We start from the raw sequence: 19,778 nt of genomic DNA, 5'->3' as shown, positions 1-19,778 counted from the left end.
ATTAGTAGGCTACGCTGCGCAAATTTGTTTAAAACTCTTGCATTCAAGTTGACTGATCATCTCAATATCAATGGTTTCAAAGACTCAAAAGGCCCTGTCCCAAGGAGAAAAAGTATTACCTTGAATCTTAAACACACATGGGGAAACTGAACAGTAGACTATGATAAGATAGCTAAGGCTAGTGTAACAGAGGTCGTAATTCATCCGCCGCTCACGGCCCTTGAACCTGCCACGTCAACACACACCGGCATGGGAGTCGAACGCTCTAACCACTGAGCTAAAAGCCCAGGCATCCAACTCCGCAGTTGAAAGCGTTCTTAAAGCTGCAGTTGGCAAGTCTGACAGATTGAGGGGACTTGAGGGGACCAACATTTTGAATGTTTACAACTCTCATGCCCCTCCCCCACTACCATCGAGGACGCTCTCATCGAGTTTGTGCTTATCAGTGCGCAGCAGACTGCACCAGACTGTGATTGACAATCAGATCTCACACAGCCCTGCTCTGATTGGACCAGAAGAACCGGGAGCTGTGGATTTTTGCAAAACAAATAGCAGGCTCTAGGTGGAGGTAGAAGTGCGGTTTTTTTCCCCCTAAAACTGGCTGATTTATGTTGTTCTGTTGGAGCATAGTGTCGGTTTCAGTGAATATGATCAAAAAAATCTTGCCAAAGTTCTGCAGCTTTAAGGTTAGGGGTGTGAGGATTTACACAAGCAACTAGCATGCTAGCTCAGTTCAACTCCGTTACACTCACCTCCCTAAATTCTCACTCCCATGATCCGGGTCGGCACCACTGTAACCGAGGTCGTAATTCGCTAGCATGCTAGCTCAGTTCAACTCTGTTACACTAGGCCTAGGCTACTTTGTTTACAATATTTCCAGGCTTCAACCAGAACTGCTGACAACTGAATCTGTAAAAGAAATAGTACCTAGCCTAGGCTATATTCTTTATCATTTGTGCTGTCATGAATATCAGAAATTCAGTAGGCTACTTTCTATATCAGTTGTTTATATATCAATATCATTTTATATCATCATATAATATTGTATATTATTATTATATAAAATATGTGTATGCAGGCTATTCAGTGTTCAAAGCAGTCCAGTTTATATGTTCAAATATTCTAATTCTCTGTTCCAAAATATCGAAATGTTATTTAATAACCCCCCCATACTTTATACTGGAGGAGTGTTGAGGTTACCTTGTTTGTTGCAACTGGGTGGATGCATGTTTGGCCACCTGCTGTGAAGTTGCAGAACACCTCAATGGCATCTGACGTACAACCCAAGTTTGGGTCAATCCAGAACGGTCCTAATGGATGGGGGTCAGGAAAGAGACCGTTACAATACCAGAAGAGTAATTTGCAGATGTTTCTTTACCTTTGTATCTTTTGGCTTGCATCTACTAAAAACAACAACTTTGTTGGAAATCTATGTTCCTGCAAATAGACACATTCTTCGGATATAACAAAACATAGGGGCCATGTTCCTTTTTGATTGGTGTAATAACAGGAAGCTCAGTGGGTAAACATTGAGAGAGGCCAGGCAGACACTCACCGTCGGCTAGCTTTTGTTGGCAGTCTAGCAGGTCCCTGCAGAATCGGGCCGGATTCTCTCGGGTGCCGATGGGCTTCTTAATGCTTTCTATGACACTGCTGAGGTAGCGCAGCGTCTTAAAGATCTCCGAGTTCTGATCCGCTTGGGCCATCTCTGTGTTCTGGAAGTTCTGTGGGTGTAGGAGTGGGCACATGTGGGAAAGGGTGAAGATGCATGCGCAAAATATAGACATTAGAAATAAACACAATAAGACATTATAAATTAAACACAACCAACAAATTATCGAGGTAGAAGCCATACTTGATGTCATGAACGTCATCTCATAATAATTCACAATTTACATATGAATACAGAATCTATTTTATAATTTTGTGTTATAAAAAGTAATGAATGTAAGATCACTGACAAGACTGAGATAAAACTGATATGGAAAACATGTTAATACATTGACTACATAAATGTGTATCGTTTGTTCGGTGTGGTGTGGTAGTCTTATTAACCCTGACCCTCACATAAAAAACTTTGGTTTGAACCAAATGTTCCAAAAATGTTTTTTCTGTCCATCAAGAGAAAACAGCTCTTTGCATGCAAGCACATTCCTATCAAAGCATTACACAACCATTTACGCAGAAAAGACATGCAAGCTTTCATCAACACAGTCCCCCAATTTCCTCCGTTCTGCTGGAACAAGAGGGTGAGAAATTAAACAGATTGATGTAGAGATGGAAGGGAGAGATATGCCAAATGTGATGGTGCAAGACACGGAGAAAGGAAGGAGGAGGAGGTCAAGTCACTGAACAGCAGGGCGTGGAGGGACGGGGCAGAGGGGGGATTACCTCCATGCGATAGGGACCGTTAGACTCCATCAGTATCTCCATTGCTGTGTCAACATCCACACGTTTCTTGGGGCGTAAAGTGAGAGACAGAGGGTTAGGATTCTGAGCGAAATCAGGAGGAGAGTGAAGAGGAAAGCAAACAAGAGCCTGAGTCAACAAACCAACTCCACCACTCACCGTGGGGTTGGTGGGGGTGGGGGATGAGGGTTGGGGGGGTGGGGGGGCAGAGTACAGACAACGACCCCGACGGACTTGGACTCGACTGCGAGCGCTATCCTCCCGTGAAGTGTACACAAACATCACATTCCACCCGTTTTCATCATTTTTTTTAGTTTTTTTTTTAATGAGCCTAGGCTCAATAGGGACTGGACAAACTTCCCCACCATCCACCCAGGGTGTCAGGGGGCACTTAGGCAGGGCGCCTCTGCACTTTCATGGGGGTCTGGGGTAACAGTGGCACACCACGGATTCGGCTCATCTTTCCTGAGGTGTTGACGCACTTTGAGCTACCCATCAGGGGCCATATAGAATGCCAGGGCTTCATGTTCTCCAGTGGGGTTTATGAGACGGGTCACGTTCCCCGAGCACAGAGTGTGGTCACATTCTCCACGTGGGGAAATTGCTAGTGCCGGTAAATGCAGGGAGTTTTTTTGGGGGGTATTTTCCTGATACATGCTAGTCTCAGCTAAATAGATCAGTGTTATCTTGCTTGGATATCTTGACAGTGCTTATTTTGTCCATCACAGCCACTGTGACTGTACAGTGCCATGCTATTCTGTCTCTAGTACTGCTAAATTTAAATGGGCCACTCTGACAATGCCCTGCGACCATAACTACTACAATTGCAATTTCTGGCTTCTGCCTACAGAAACCTTGCTGTTGCTCAGGGCCAGGCTCATGGCAGTCTCCAACATCTATGTTGGTTGCTTCTACAGCACGGATTATGTGGTGACTTTAGCACTTTATCTAGGACACAGAGCTAATAGGTCAACTTAGCAGCTTTCCTGCCAAATAGACGTAGCATTATATCAAATGCTTTGTAGGCTTCTGAACCTGGACTGTGCAAGTCATGGCCTGTTACCACACAACCATAATAAGGACTGCAGGAATCAAAAGGAGGTCAACAGTAATGATACAATTAGATATATCACCGTAGGGCCTGGAGAACCAGGAGGACCCTAGAGAAAGAGAGAGAGAAAGAGAAGACGCAATATTAATAAAAACAGTGGAATCTCGCTGTAGAATATGAATTGGTGCAACTACTGTACAATGTGAAAAAACATGCAAAACGCATTGCAATGTTGCACTGCACTACAGAGACCTATACAGACACACGTGGCTATTTTAATGTAGTACTGCAGAGTTTATGACCAGTTTAAGCTGAAATATAACCCAGAATTTAATGACAAGTTTTAAATTAAACTGATTAGTAATATGGTCATATGAGCTAGGAGCTTGAAGCAAAAATAGTCACAGCTTTGAGGCTTCCATCCATCATATGTACAGTAAAGCATCCTGCAAGAGAAACACTTACTCTGGGCCCTGGAGTCCCTCGTGGCCCCTGGGGCCCCTAAAACAGAAACAGAAACAGAAACATGCCTCGCGTTACTATGGTAACCCCTGAGGCACACTCAGAACTATTCGAATTTCATCTAGCAGCAAGCCAGCCGCAGCACATGAACACAACAGAAGATTCACGAGATGTGTTCGATTATTTAACTCGGTTGTGTCATTATGTTTGCAAGGGGGGTCTAACTAGTGACCCTTCCTCTGAGCATTAAAAAGGCCCATTAGGACTATGATGAGGTCAAACCAATAACGGACGGACTCAATAGTAATGGTTGTTTACAGCCAACTGTGCCAGTCAACAAGGCTAAGGGGCTTTCAGAGTGGCCACAGTAAATCAGACAGGCTTGTATAACTAAGTGCAAGCACACTAGGGAAGAATGTGACTGCCCCTACAGGCAGACTGTGAGAACTGCACATAAAAACACAGGAGAGCTGGGGGAGATGCAGGCTGAAGCTGGCCTCCATTATGGAGTGTACTATGGTTAGGCCCCAGCATACAAGCCAGTCTCCTTCTCTTCACTCTTTCTCCCCTCATACCAGTGTTTGTGTGTGTGTGTGTGTGTGTGTGTGTGTGTGTGTGTGTGTGTGTGTGTGTCTGTGTGTGTGTGTGAGTACATGTAAGCTTACATATTTCCATTCGGAAGGAATCATAAACAGTTTACATGACTAGGCTTAAGCCGAGCGCTGACTCATAGAGCGACCCACCTCTGTGATCTACAGTGCAAACATTATGACAGTGTATTTCCTGTCTGCACATTTCCGGAGAGTAATGTGGCTAAATCGATGCAACCATGATCAGCAACCAAGTTTACTCGACCTATTGTGTCTCTCTAGGACAAGCGCTCAGCACCTCGCTAACAGTTAGGCTGTCTACATTGGAAAGTCCAACGCCTTGGAGACACATGTCAAAATGTAACCAAAATGCAAATGTTTACATTTGAATATGTCTATGCGGTCTTAAGAAACCCAGAGTGCAATTTCTGATGTACAATTAAAGTGACAAGACTTCAGTGCTTACCATTTCCCCTTGGCTTCCTGTTGGACCTCGAAAGCCCTAGATTGAGAGAGAGAGTCAAAAGAGAGAGAGAGCGAGAGAGAGAGTCAAAAGAGAGAGTGAGGAAAGAATCAAAAGTGAGAAAGAGTGAGAGATAGAGAGAGTGAGAGATAGGGAGAGAGGAAATAATGTTATATTTGACTTTTTCCAAATTAGCTTTTTTTTTTCTGGAGACACATAAAATTAAGCAGGTGATTGTGACCTCACTTTGACAGAGCTGCCCTATTCCCATCTCCTGAGGGAACAGTCAGTATGGAAACACTTAAGGGTTCTGGCACTCTGTTGCACTTAAAAAAGTTCTCGTTAAAAGTCTGTTTGTCTTGCAAACAACAGGGAGTGCTATTAATTCATTGTGGAGCAGCAGGTAACATTTTCCCCCCCCTAGTCAGTCTCACAATCTTTGTGCATACATCCCCTCCAACGTGAATCCAACTCTGTCCACTGTCTCATATCCATAATGCACAGTATGTCCACTCTCATACATACACAGGGAAACCAACCACAAACACGCACGCACACACGTAACTCCCACACAAACAGTTAAAGAAATGAAAATCTTACTGGCATGCCCACTGGCCCGATCATCCCTGCAGGACCGACAGGACCCGTGAATCCCTACAGAGAGCAGAGGAGCGACTCCACATCAACACAAACACGGGCCAAAGAATGGAGAGAGAGAACAGCTTGTTTTTTCCGCCTTAAAAACCTACCACAACACCGATCGGGCCTTTTGGACCAGCTATGCCTCTGAAGCCTATGTCTCCGTCTGGTCCCTACAACAAAACAAACAAACAAATTAACAAATAAGACACTTTGAAGCCTCATAAACAAATAAGAAACTTTGAGCCTTCAGCTTGGTTCATAACTGAAACCTCATTGATTTAATTTACAGTCCTGACTTTATCAAAGAGCCATAGAGTGGACAGTGAGGCTCTTAGACAGCAGAACAGCGTGAATGGTGAGAATGGTTGCAGATCGAGTGAAAGGGGGTACACTAACCTTTGGGCCGGGGAATCCTTGGAGGCCGCGCATACCTGGGTCTCCTGGTTCCCCCTGCAGGAAATGGAAAATAAGCACCCAGTCTTTGACAAGTCCTCCATTTGTCATTCAAGCCAGACGGGCCCAGTCCAGGAGAGCGATGTGAACCATTTTCACGTCGGCCTCCACTTCCCGTCTCTCCATCTCCCCTTACCCATGTACATGCCGTTTTGTCTGGCTTTGACAAGGCCCACAGGAACACCCAACCACCCACCACAAAACACACACACAAAAAGTGGGGCACACAGCGGTGCTTGTGTCTGGGTACTGCTTGTCTGTAGACATGGGGGGGGGGGGGTATCTCTGTCTCTCTCTCTCTCTCTTTCCACATCATTCACAGTGGGAGCTCCTTTTTTCACCTCCATTGGGATTGGTCGAGACGGGACGGCAAGGCAGGAGCAGCGGCGGCCGCCCTCGCCAAGAGGGAAAGGTGATCTGACCGGCGGGCCCCGGGCCCTGCAGTCTCCATTTCACCTCCTGGCAGCGCTCTCATTACTCGCCCACCGCCAGCAGCGGTTATGTAAGAAAAATGGAGCACCTCGTTTTCAGGTCCCCCCCCCCCCAGTCTCCCCCTCTTCGCTGCCTCTGTGTCTTACATAAGCCGTCTCTGCCAGGCGGAATGCTTCCAGTCCTCGCCTCGCTGTGATCCAAGTGTCGGAAAGGCACGGAAAGAGGCGCATATCTGACCCACCGCAGCTTAGCTTCTGCCTGGCTGCTATATATAGATCCACTTATGGATTAAAGGCATGTGTGGGACTTTGTGTGGGCCCTTTTTGGCATAGAACGACCCAAACAGAAGAAGAAGAAGTGGAAGCGAAAACACAAGAGGCCTGATTCAGCTGCAAGGCGATGAGCCCATTCATCTCTCTCTCTCTCTCTCTTGCTCTCTCTCTATATCTCTCTATCTCTCTCTCTCTCTGCCTCTCTCGATGCATGTGTTTCATGTGACGCCAAGTAAACTAACTGAGCCAAGGGACTATCTATCATCTACAAACAAGCAACATAGCAAAAGTCATCTATTATCTAATTTACATTCAACAGACACATTTGTTCCAAACAGCACACACACACTGCTGTGAATGCTTACATTTAACAAGGCCTTGACTGGCCTGCTAATGGAGCCTAGCGTTTGCATTTTCAACAGTGTTTTATTATTGAGGACCACAGTGGTAGACAGTGGTAGTGTTCTGTCTGATGGATGGGCTGATCTGTGGGCACAGAGATACTCACAAGTTGTCCTTTGGCCCCGGGGTCACCCTCCCTTCCCTGGTCTCCAGTGCTGCCTTCCAGACCTTTCATTCCAGCAGGCCCCCTCTCTCCTGGAAGACCTGTCTCGCCCTGCGGAGAACAAACCCACCCCAGATGGAGTTAGGAGTACAGCGGCGGCCATCAAATGAACTTCAGTCCCTCCCCGTTTCAATGGCAGCCGGGCTGGCAGCGGGAGACCTTGACCAGCCTAGTGTTTACATCAGTTATCTTGACTTGAGTATGGTTCTCATCACACATCTGGGATTCTGACTTGTGTAGACAATCTGGACAAAGGCTTTGGTTTGAGGGGGCCAAAAACATTAAAGTTGCCTTTTTGAAGTCAGATAATTCCACAGTATCACTACCAGAGGGTCTTAAATAAAAGGGGATGTTGAGTGAAAGGGAACAGAGCAGTGGTTGAGATGCTGTGGTGACCACTTGGTTCTTCAGCTTCCTTACCTTCAGTCCTGGAGGTCCTTTATCACCAATTAAACCTGGAAATCCTGGTTCACCCCTCGGCCCTGGCAGGCCAGCTCGTCCTTCTGGACCCGGAAAGCCACGTGGACCCTAATGGCAAGACCGTCAGTCAGCCAGTGGTGGAATACTGTTCGAAGAATCAAGCCTACCATTCACATATTACCAAAATCATTGAGTAAAGGATTCCCTCAGCTGTCCTATGTCCTAGCATTGCAATGTCCATATGACTCTAATGATGACAAATTTTACACCGATTATGACGGATATTTGTTAACAAAAACAAACAAAATGTTTGTAAAATACTGTATGCTAAACAAGGTTACTTTCGGAGCTTTTAAGCCTGAACTGTTGACATGGTTCATGTCTTCTGTCGTCTCGGAGACTGCACATGCCTGTATTGTATTGTGGCATTTAAACACATGCAAACAAATTACCTAGCAATTAGCAAAACAAAGTACTGAGGCTATGTTATCATTCTGATCACTAACATTACAAGCATGGCTTACATCGAGGTGAAGCTTTGCACCACAAAGCATCAAACCTCCACATAGTCCGTGACAATGTGTTTAAAAGGTCTCCAAACACACTTTGCTCTGTTATTAAAACGAGTGCATACTGGTTTTCCATTGAAGAGAGAGAGAGAGAAGTTGAAGAGAGGGTGAGTACAGTATGGGAATAGCAGATGGCGAGTGACAAGCTGCACGTACAGGCTCTGCTGCTGGCAGGCCACTCACAAAACTCATGATTGTGTTTAAATCCAGACGCAAAACAAAGGAGAAAAAGAGACAGAGAAAGAGAAAATGCAGAGGGGCAGACATGTAGACTGTTGTTCCCCTGGTGATGGTCACAGTGGGCTGGTATCTAGCGCTGCCTGTCGGACTAAACTTGCTGTGGAGCAAATGTTCAACTGGTGTTTCTAAGCCAGGAGAGGCTTGTGGTGGAAACCACAATATTACCAACTGTCACAATCTTAAAATGAGACTTGTGCTTTTGTAGGGTCATTTCAGGATTCCTCAAGCAGACTTTTCTTAAAAAGACTTTAAAAGATGGCAAGGCACTCTGTCTCCTGCCAAGACAACTGTGAAAGTTGGCTGCAGACATACCTCAGTGAGTACTGAACCAATCTAGGAGCACATACTGTACATAGTCTATAAGCTATGTGGTCTAATCTCGTCTCTGGCATGCTGCTGTTTCCTGCCTGTTTTGTGTTTGCATTATTAAAACTGAGAGGAAGGTGGAGGGAAACGAGAGGTGAAGAAGTCAAAGACGAAACGAACGAGCAGAAGGACTACAGGAAGAGAGCGAAGGAGAAGAGGGAGAGTGAAAGTGACCGTGCTTAAAGTCTTGGCCAGACAGAGGTGCAGGAACTCCATTCGGTCTGTTTAGAGTGGAAACAGGAGCTGGCTTCTATCTTTCCTCCCCATCTCCTGTTTATTTAGTGGGTCTGATTTGGAGGTTGCCATGACAGATCCCTCACTGCTTTGTCTACCTGCTGCCAACAAAAACACCTGCCGGCCAGAGATTTCACCCTCGGCTGGGATGGGAGACAACCCTTTCATTCTTTTGTGAATTCACATGGAAGTAGGAAGCAATAATAATAATAATAATAAAAAGGACTGGAGTAGGTCGACTCTGCTCTCCCAGGGCACTTCTGAGAGATCGCCGGGGTCTTGAGTTTCCCCCCTGTGTGGTGTGTGTGTGGGTGTAAAATCAGCCTGTTTCCTGCTGGACTTCACACTGCTAAGGGCTCTCAGTGCTCCTCTTAACTGCAGGGACATTAGCCTGCACCCCCTGCCTCTCCACTCTGCTCCTCTGTTCCCTACTGTTATGCAACCAGCGTGGCTACAGGCACCTTCATACAGACTACACACTAAAAAGAAAACATACAATTTGTCAAATTATTCCTCAGCCCAGTCAATCAAGAGAAATTTTAGAGGAAATGTTCCTCTTCTGCTGCAACCATTTAGCCTGGGAAAAAGTCTACTGACTCATGTTAAGGTGGATTATGGCAGGAACTCAGCATGAGGCAAGAAGTACTGACATGGGTTTATTTCTCTAAGCTGATTATTGTACTGTACAAGTTGCCTTTCTAACAGATCTTTCTGCAGATTGAACAGCAGCTATTTGGCCTAATCGGTGTGGCGTATGACTTTGGGATATTTTCTAAATTGACTCTTAAATGGAGGGAGAATGCAATGGCCAAATGAGGCCCTGAGGCATGTTTTCTATGAGTAAATTTTAAAGGAGGTTGTATCATAGTTTGACTCCTATTGACCTTTCATTTAATGTGATGATGGGGATAACCATCTGTTAGAGTGCAGATTAAGGGGCCCGGAGGTAGAATGTGTGTGAGGGTGAGTGTGTGTGCTTGTGTGCATGTGTCAGACCCAGCTGCAGAGTACAGTGACAGAGGGTGTGTGTAAGTACAGTGACAGTGTATGTGTGTGTGTGTGTGTGTGTACGCGAGTGTATGACTTTGTGTACAGTATGTAATGTGTACTTCTCTCTTGCCTGTTTCTTTTGTGTATAAACCTTTGCCTTACCCATCCCCAACAAACACACACACACACACACACACACACACACACACACACCTTGTGTCCAGCCATGCCTGGGAACCCTGCAAACCCCGGCAGTCCTGGTGAGCCGTCTGCTCCTGGGTATCCTGCCATGCCTTTCAGGCCGGGAAACCCTGTAGGGCCCTGGGAAGCACAAGACACTGGGCTTGGTACACGTTTACTGTGCTAAGACCCCACTTTCCCTTTCATCTCCAGCCATCGTCTGGAACATCTTATAACATGACTGTCACCTCTACTAGTGACGCAGTGTGATTAAAGTGATAACATGATATCTCACAGACTGTAAGAATGTTCATTTCTTTTCATTTACAATGACCATTCTTATTGAGTGCTTAGTACTCAGTTAAATTACTTTCAAGTACAAAGAGGACGGTGCTTTATTTGCATTTAAATGGAAACATTGAGCTCAAAGTATAAATTAACTTTCTAAATGAAGCTGCTGTCTACAGATTTGAAAGGTCACTCACCTCAACACCTGGACTTCCTGTCAGACCTTGAGCACCCTTCTTTCCTTCAGCTCCCTTTGAGTCCACACACGTGCACACACACACACACACACACACACACACACACACACACAGGTGGTAGAAGAAACACAGTGAGAAAGTGACAAATGATCAACCTGGAATGAATAGCCTGATGAAAGAACTCAGCAGAATAAACAGGACCTGGGAGTCTCAGATTAAGTGGAAGATTGTGAGCACGTCCAGGTCTGCAGCCTCCAAAATCTGGATGCTAGCCTGCGGCCATGATGTGACAACCAGACGGAGTGACAGCAAAATCAGAGAGAAGTCACTGTGGACTGGCCCTGACTGGCCTCTCAGCCAGAGATTTAATGGTCTGGTGGAGAAGGCAGTCTGGAGCTTTTCGTTGTTGGCATAGCCAGCCTGAATATATTTAATTGGGACATCTGACCAGCACGTCACGTTTCTAACTCTTATCCCTTTCATGCATGGTGAATTACAATGAAAAAGCAGCAGATTAATAAAAAAAAACAAAAAACAATGTTTTTAATCAATCAAGATTGTGCTACAATTAAACAGAGGAATTTCTTGTGGACTTCTTATGCTGGATGATTTGTTGATATGAGGTCACTGAAGTCAGAAAAGTTTTGTTTTATTTAAAATACAAAAATGATATGGTATTGGGGATTTTGAAGACCAGTGGCAAAGACAGTCACGATTCATTTCACAGGGCTTCACAGGATCCGATCTGTGCTGCTATTTGGTTTTTGGCCGACGTTACACAGCAGACATCGTCTGAAGCCCGACAAGTGAGGACAACTGTCAGAATGTGCTTAGGCCGTCTTGCCAAGTCAAATAAATCCACACTGGGCCTGTGCTGTCCCACAGGATACTCACTCGCCTCTGACTGGCAGGGACTCCACCTAACATGTTGGAGCGAGTCAAAAGCATTCAAATATCTATCTGATACCTCTCCCACCCGTCCAAAGGAAAGTTTTTTAGGCTCTAGGACATCATATATCAGGTTTTTTCCCTGCTCAATGGACATTATATAATAGGCATTGAGTTTAAACAAGGGCGTCAGTTTGTTTTTAGAAGTGGTGGGGACAATAACCATAAGCTTGAGTGTGGTTTGAAAAGTGCGGGGTACCCTTATGTAAGCTATTCATCCATTCAACGCTGCATTACAATATGCTCAACAGTAGTGTTGCGCAGGTTAAGGTTTTTTAACATCCGCACCCACCCGACCTGTCAGGAGAGTCGATCTGCACCCATTCGACCCTAAAAAATATGCACTGATTAACTACCCGAACCTGACCCGAACCGACAAAAAAAAACAATGTCCCTATAGCCTAGGCTATCCTTTGCAGTTTATATTGAGGTAGAGACAATGCTTTCTTATTAACTAAACACTAAAACAAGAAGAATTGGCACTGTAGGATATGCTTCAACAAAAGGACTTTTCACACAGAGATCACGCTAAATTTGCGGGAATAGGAGACGTCTTTTTGCCGCAACGTGTGTCTCAAAACGAGGTGAAAATTATTTGCAGGCCTGCTGATCTGTTCACATGATGCGGCATTTTGGGGAGCCAGAAGGCAGGATCAGCTATAAATGTGACGTGCAACAGGGGCGTGTAGAGTGATAGTCGTAGGCCTTATTATGCGTGGGCCTTCAGATGCAGCAGGTGTGTGATTTCCAAAACCATGGCGGGAGAACCGACTGCACTTTGGTTAGCTTGCATTTGCTTTGCTGTTGCTTAGAATGTTAGATTCTTGCGATAGATGTCTTCAGACAATAAAAAGTAATTTGGAAGGGTAATAGTTGCCCCCTGCGTTGGCCGTGATTCCCCCTTCAGAATCAGAGGTTCACAGGCTACTGTGGCCTTGGTCAGTGGCGCCGCCAGCCGTAATCCTGTAGCCTACGCACTGTGCGTACAATTTATTCATGAAATCATTCAATATTACAACAATAAAAATAGCTTGTGTACTGTCTTAATTGAAACATGCTTCACGCACAAATGATAGCCTAGGGAAAAAGAGAATGGACATCTCAACATAAGGATACATTAGAAGATGATGATTATTGTAAACTCACACGACGTGATAAGCAGTTCTGGCGCTTAAAAACGCAACGTTCCATTCAGTCATAAATGGGTCAGGTCTGGTGGGTGCGGATGTTAAAAAACCATAACCGCGCAACACTACTCCACACACATCCAGGCAGGTGTGCATGCTGTGAGGATGTCATTGTGCGCGCCTATCGCATGGTTTAGACTCGATGATTTCGGTATGTGGGGATTTTTTCGGTCGCAATTGGTTTGCATTTTTAGAAGTGATGGGGACAAAATTCAAATTATAAATAGTGGTGGGGACATATCCCCTCCGTCCCCCGTAATCTACGCGTATGAGTTTAAATATAGATGGGGTATTTTTTTTCGCAACACTCACTAGATATTTTCGCACAAGGTTCTCAGACAGCAATATCTTGTTTACAGGCTGATGGAGGATGGAAAGGAATATGAAGTGCTGCTTAAATGTTACAATCTGAAGATATATTTAGCTTAAAAAAGGATTTGAGACAAAGACAGAGCATTGAAAGATTATTTCGAATAAACCATTAAAACATAACTTTCATGTCAGGAACCTCATTAATCTCATAGTGGGTGGCCATGAAAAATGTTCTTTGTCTCTGCGAGTGATCTTCTCAAACCAAAAGTATTTTCTAAATTTCTCTCTCTCTCTCTCAAGACAAAGAGATGGAAATATCATTAACTCTTTCAAAGGACAATTTCTTCTTTTTTGAGTTTGAGGGCATAGAACAGTCACCGTCAACTCTATGGGTTAATGTTCACTGTGGCTAGAAGTCAGTGCAGTGGCATCACAGAACATCCATCACTGAAGGCATGCTGGGACGGGACTGAGATTGCTTGGCGCAGGTGGCACATTTGCAGGGCTGTTACGTATGTGGAGGGGAAAGTTGGAACCCAAGGGCAAGGCTTACATCTGACAGCCCGGGAACAGGGCCACTTACCTGGGGTCCTCTTTCTCCTTTGGGTCCTTGTTCTCCGGGGCTTCCGGTTGACCCCTACAAAACAGACATCCGATTAATTTGTACAAGCGTGGCATTCTCATGTGGATATTGCCATAAATTGGCCGCGGAAAAAAAAAAAAAAAAACACTGCCTTAACTAATCTCCTTAGGGCAAGTGAGTTCAGCCAAACTTTCAACCATGCGCATAGGCAGACAGACAAAAACAGATTAAATATCATAATCTAGCAAGCAACTCTGCCCTGACTGAAACTCTCCAAGTATGTGTGTGTGTGTGTGTCCAACACACAAGGCCTTTGCTATTGGTTTCTGTCATGTTTGAGGATTAGCAGACATAGCAGTGTTAATGACAGCTGAAGCACAGTGCTCGCTACAAGCTAATCATAGCATGCACATATTCTGCATCCTGACCCAGTTTAAGTAAAGTGGGTCAAACATACTCGATGCCAGCTACATTTACTGCTTAATGAGAGACATGACCGCCATCAGTCTTGGAGGAGCTGCACACAGTTTGACTTACTGGGGGACCTTGTTGCCCGAGTGCTCCACGAGGTCCAGAAACGCCAGGGTGACCCTGAGGAAGAGACCCAAAGAACAACAAATATGAGAATATGTGTCTTTTACAAGCATTTTGTGTTGAATGTTCTTGAACAATATTGCATGTGTTGCACACTGTCTTGAAATGAAATTAAATAGAATGAAAATAACTGGTTGATTGAATCTGTTTCTATGTGCTGAGATTTAATGCAAAGAATACACAAATGTTTCTTTTTTCATTTAAATAAGGAGGGGTTCTGGTGCGTTGCTCTTGAACTCAGTTCTGCACATTTTAGGGGCCTACTGGGGACACAAACTGGAGAAGCGCTAGGGGAGGAAAATGAATTATTTCATATGGAATAATTAGTCACAGCAGCTGGAGGTACAGCCAGCAGCCTGCTGGGTTAGATGAGAAGAGAAGAGTGAAGGAATAAGGAGGTCCAGGCGTGCACACACACACACACACACACACAAGTATGCACACACTGTCACACACACACACACACACACAAACACACACACACACACACGCGTGCGCACGCACACACGGACGTGCACACACTGTCACACACACACACATGCCCATGCACACACACACACACACACACACACACACACACACACACACACACAAAGCCTCTCAAACAACCACTAACACAAACACAATCTTCACAAACACAAGTAACTACACAACACACCCTCAACCTCTGAAACACACATGCACACATGCCCACAAACAGAAACATTCAAGCACACGGGTATACAAACAGTCAACCACACAGATATACAAACACACTGTCAAGCAGAGACTAAGGCTCACCTTGGCCCGATTCTGAAAGGGTTTTTTATTATGGTGGGCTGCAGGTGGATTTGACCAAATGGTTCCCATAAATTCAGCACTCAGCAGGAGGGCAACACCCTCCGGTCAGACGGTGGCCGGTTAAGAGAATTTTAATAGGGTCCTGGACCTCGTTCAATAACCGGCAAATAAATATTTCTATGAAGGGCTTTGAAATGCTTTCCAGCAGGGGCAGTGGAATATGCCTGCAGGAGGACTTAAACTTCCTCTTTTCTGTCTGCCCTTGTTTAAAAGGGATTCACCTGAGTTTACCCTGTGGTAGGTCACACTCTACTCAGCTTTCATCTCATCAAACAGGCCCCATCACCAGCAAGTGCTGCACTCAAAAAAAGTGAGGCGTTACATGGCAGTGAGGAAGATTGATACGCTAATTGATGGTGGGAAAACAGCTAAACGTGTGATTATGAAACGCTGTGAATCTGGCTGCTTCTATGTTTCTCTCCATCCCTCATTCCAGCTCTCTCTCTTTCTTCATTTTACTCCCTCTCTCTCTATTACTCATACAGTGTGTGTGTGTGTGTTTGTTGTGTGTGTGTGTGTGTTTTGTGTGTGTGTGTGTGTGTGTGTGTGTGTGTGTGTGTGTGTTTTGTGTGTGTGTGTGTGTGTGTGTGTGTGTGTGTGTGTGTGTGTGTGTGTGTGTGTGTTGTGTGTGTGTCTCTGTGTGTGTGTTAACAGCTGTATCATACTTTTGATCTAAACAGGTAAGCCAGAGAGCAACGGGGTGTGAAGGAGAGAGTGATGGATGGTGTGGTATGTCAGGTGAGGGCTCGTTACCTGATAGCCATCATCCCCAGGATCGCCACGCTCTCCTCGCTCCCCGGGGGATCCCTGTCCAAACATGGACAGCGTCAGTGCACAGAGAAAGGTTTCACATACCCCAGCACAGGGCACATGCACACACACACACACACACACACACACACACACACACACACACACACACACACACACACACACACACACACACACACACACACAGATACACACATCACTGTATTCATTTAATTTATACACACACAAACCACTTACTGCACTTACTCTTCACACACACACACACACACACACACACACACACACGATGCATACAGAGGTTCTGGTCTCAGGCTGATAGCCTGACCACTGTCTCCTCAAATAAGTCACAGCTTCGTTTGGTGAATAAGGCCGGGGAGAGACACTAGCTGGCTTTGTGCTTTTACAGACTCTTTAGGCCACAAGAGTACACCGCCTCCACCACACAATGGCAGGCTTTCTCTACAGGGCCTTTCCTCCACCTCTCTCCCTCTCTCTTCTTCTCTGTGCACACAGTCATTAACCACACCCAGTGGCGGAACAAGTCAGAGCCGGGCCGGGTGCGGGGCACATGACCGGGCCCTTTAATAAACTCATCATAACATAATTTTACAACATTGGCTACACATGCCTGTAAAAGCGGGTCTTACAAGCGTCAGCGCCACGGAGAGCAACTATGTAATTTTGAAGTCCATCGAACGTACATGAAGTGTAACCAAGAGAACAACAACAAAAACATTAGGCTACATGACCCCTAATAATAAAACAACAATAATACGCAGCACTATTTGAAGGGCATACGACGAGCCTTGCGCTCCGCGAACTCGTCCACGATGCCCTGTATATGTCCATTTTCTTTGCTCTCTCATTCTCTGTGGTGGTTTTTAATGATCTTTAACTTGGAGAATGAGCGCTCAGAGGTTGCAAAAGTGACGGGAAGAGTCAAAAATAAAATTAGGGCGGTGCAAATCTCACTGAATGCAGAAGTTACTGCTGGGTGGTTGCATTGGCGGAGCGAGGGGGCTGTTTCGGGGGCTCAAGCCCCGAATCTCTTTTCAAAAGCCCCGAATATTTTTTCGTTTTTTTTTGTATTCCAACCATTCTAATTTCTAATTTAACTTCCCCTCGGTTTCTCTATAAATGTTACAAAATGTAGCCTACTTTTACTGAGCAAATATCCCTTACTTTCAAAGCCTAATATTGACAGATAATCTGATTTCCCACACGATGAGTTTAGGCAATGCCAGAGCCGAGATGCGGTCATAAACCTGTGGTCATAAACCTGCGGTCATAAACCATCTTACATCATAAACCTGGCAGGAAAGTTCAGAGCGGCGCAGTCAGTTTAAACAGCAAGCCGGTAAGAAAAACTATTGTCAAGACATTATACAATTAGGCTACTGTTATAGATACCTGTTGTCAGTTGAGTTCGTTCAATTTATTGTTGGCTAGTAGCCTAGGCAAATATGAAACGGAGATGTAACGTGGCTACCGGCGGGATTTTGAACTTGCATGTTTCATGCATTTTAGGGCAAAAAATACCATGGGATTGATGTGTTCTCCATTTAAGGAACATAATCAATTGCGGACGTGCACAGACAGCTCAGACACAGAGCACATATAGGCCTAGGTTAGGCTACTTTCACTTTCTAGAGCGCATTCATTAGGCTATGTAAAAGATGCTTCATATCAAAACAACGATCAAACATTATCAAATGTATCATGACGTGTTGTCACAAAGACTTACTCCAATTAGAAAATCGAAACCAAAATCATGTAGGCTAAGTGTAAGTGTTCTCTCATTGACGCCTGTAGGAGACAATATCGTTGATCCAATTTTGTAAATTTGCACGTCGTAAAGTTCAATATGAGAGTTAAAATAAAGCCAGTCATACAGCAGAACATTTTATTCAATATTTTACACCTACTAAATCATCAAAGTAAATTTCAAAACTTTTTAGCAACCGTGAGTCATAACTGGTCCTGACTGGGGCAACCTATAAGCCTAATACGTCCGATTCTGATGAAAATGATTGAAAAGAAACCGTTTGCATGATCTTAGCTCCTCCGGCCTTGTGCCATGGGAGAGGCCCGTCCCACCTTACCCGGAGGTGGGGGAGGGGCGCCCTCGCACCGGGCCGGGGGCGTGCCGCACCCCCTCAAGCTCCGCCCCTGACCACACCTGTTTCTTGATTGGGCAGCCGCAGTCTGGTGGCTTGGCCTACAATTTATATCACGGTATAATTTGAAAAATGGATGAAAACCCGTATCCCGTATATCACGTATAATTTGACATCCCAGCCATGTGGCTGCTGTAGTGCTGGACTTAGAGTAAAATGGAACATTGTAAGCATTTACATTCTGAGTTGTAACAACTGCTACTTGTCAAGGTACAATGTCATATCCAAACAGTGGGATTTCCTGGAAGAGCCAAAAAGATGGACTCTGTATGCCACAGCACATTAATTCCCACCAGGCTGTAGTCTGAAATAATGACTCACGACGGGACAGGGCCGTGTTGCAGATAGACTAGACTGTGCGGGAAGTCTCTGCAACTTTACCAGAACAGGACCTCCAGTGGGGAAAAAAGCAGTTCAGATCAGGCCTGTGTATTACTGTTAGTGAGCTGATATGTATCAGACATTGAGATTAGAATAGCACAGAGGACTATTGTTCAGTTTTGCCATATTGACCACAATTCTGTGACTGAGAATTAGGGAGAGTTACGCTACTTTTGTTTTCATTAATTCATTCTTTGAGACGTACTGTTCCTTTTTTTACTGAGGTTCCTTATTTGCCCCTGACCCAATTGCTCAACAACACAAAGAGCATTAATGGAGGTCAAAACCGTAAATGCTAAAGTTAGCACTGGATTGTTTGAGCTCTCAGTGATGCTAACATTCAGCGCCTCTGGCAGCATGCATGGTGCAGATCTGACAAGCTCTGGCTTGGGCAGGGAGTGAGAGGTGGGAAGAAAGCAAGACCTACTGGTTCACCTAAGGGCCCTGGCGCTCCTGGAGTCTTGCTGTCCTCTCCTGGATAACCCTGGGAAGTATCAAAACAAACCTAACGTTAGCACAACACACGGAGGGGTGGAGGGAGGGGAGGGTTTCGCAACAGCAAGACATGGTGTGCCTCTAGAACAAGTGGCCCCAGGGTGTCCTATGGCTTTACATCGAGCATACTGTAATTCCTGAGATGCCAAATATTTGATGTATCGTTAGGTAACCATGAGATTGCATGTCTCCCCTATATAGCATAGCCCCTATAGTTAACGCAGTGTTATCATAGTTCAGAGCAAGGAGTTATTCCGGAAGGGAAAAATAAAGCCATGGATTTACCTTTTCACCTTTAGGGCCTGGCAGGCCTGCGGGACCTGGCTTACCCATGTGGCCCTGAGATGAACAAAGGAAGACAACAGAGAAAGAGAGAGAGAGAGAGAGAAAGAGAGAAAGAGAGAGTATACAGAAGACAATTAAAGCAGACGAGACAACAGCAGTAAAAACAATCCAGTTTTTGTCCAAGTGGCATAGCTGTTTATGTAACACATATTAAAACACAACAGGTGTTGTGTGCTTGGCAGAGTGCCTATGTGTGTGTGTGTGTGTGTGTGTGTGTGTGTGTGTGTGTGTGTGTGTGTGTGTGTGTGTGTGCGTGCGTGTGTGTGTACATGTGAATGTGTTTGTGTATTGTCCTTGTACGTGCCTGCGTACATATGAAAAT

Source organism: Alosa sapidissima, chromosome 12 (assembly GCF_018492685.1).
Source record: "Alosa sapidissima isolate fAloSap1 chromosome 12, fAloSap1.pri, whole genome shotgun sequence".
Lineage (NCBI taxonomy): Eukaryota > Metazoa > Chordata > Actinopteri > Clupeiformes > Clupeidae > Alosa > Alosa sapidissima.
This window is presented reverse-complemented; position numbering follows the sequence as displayed.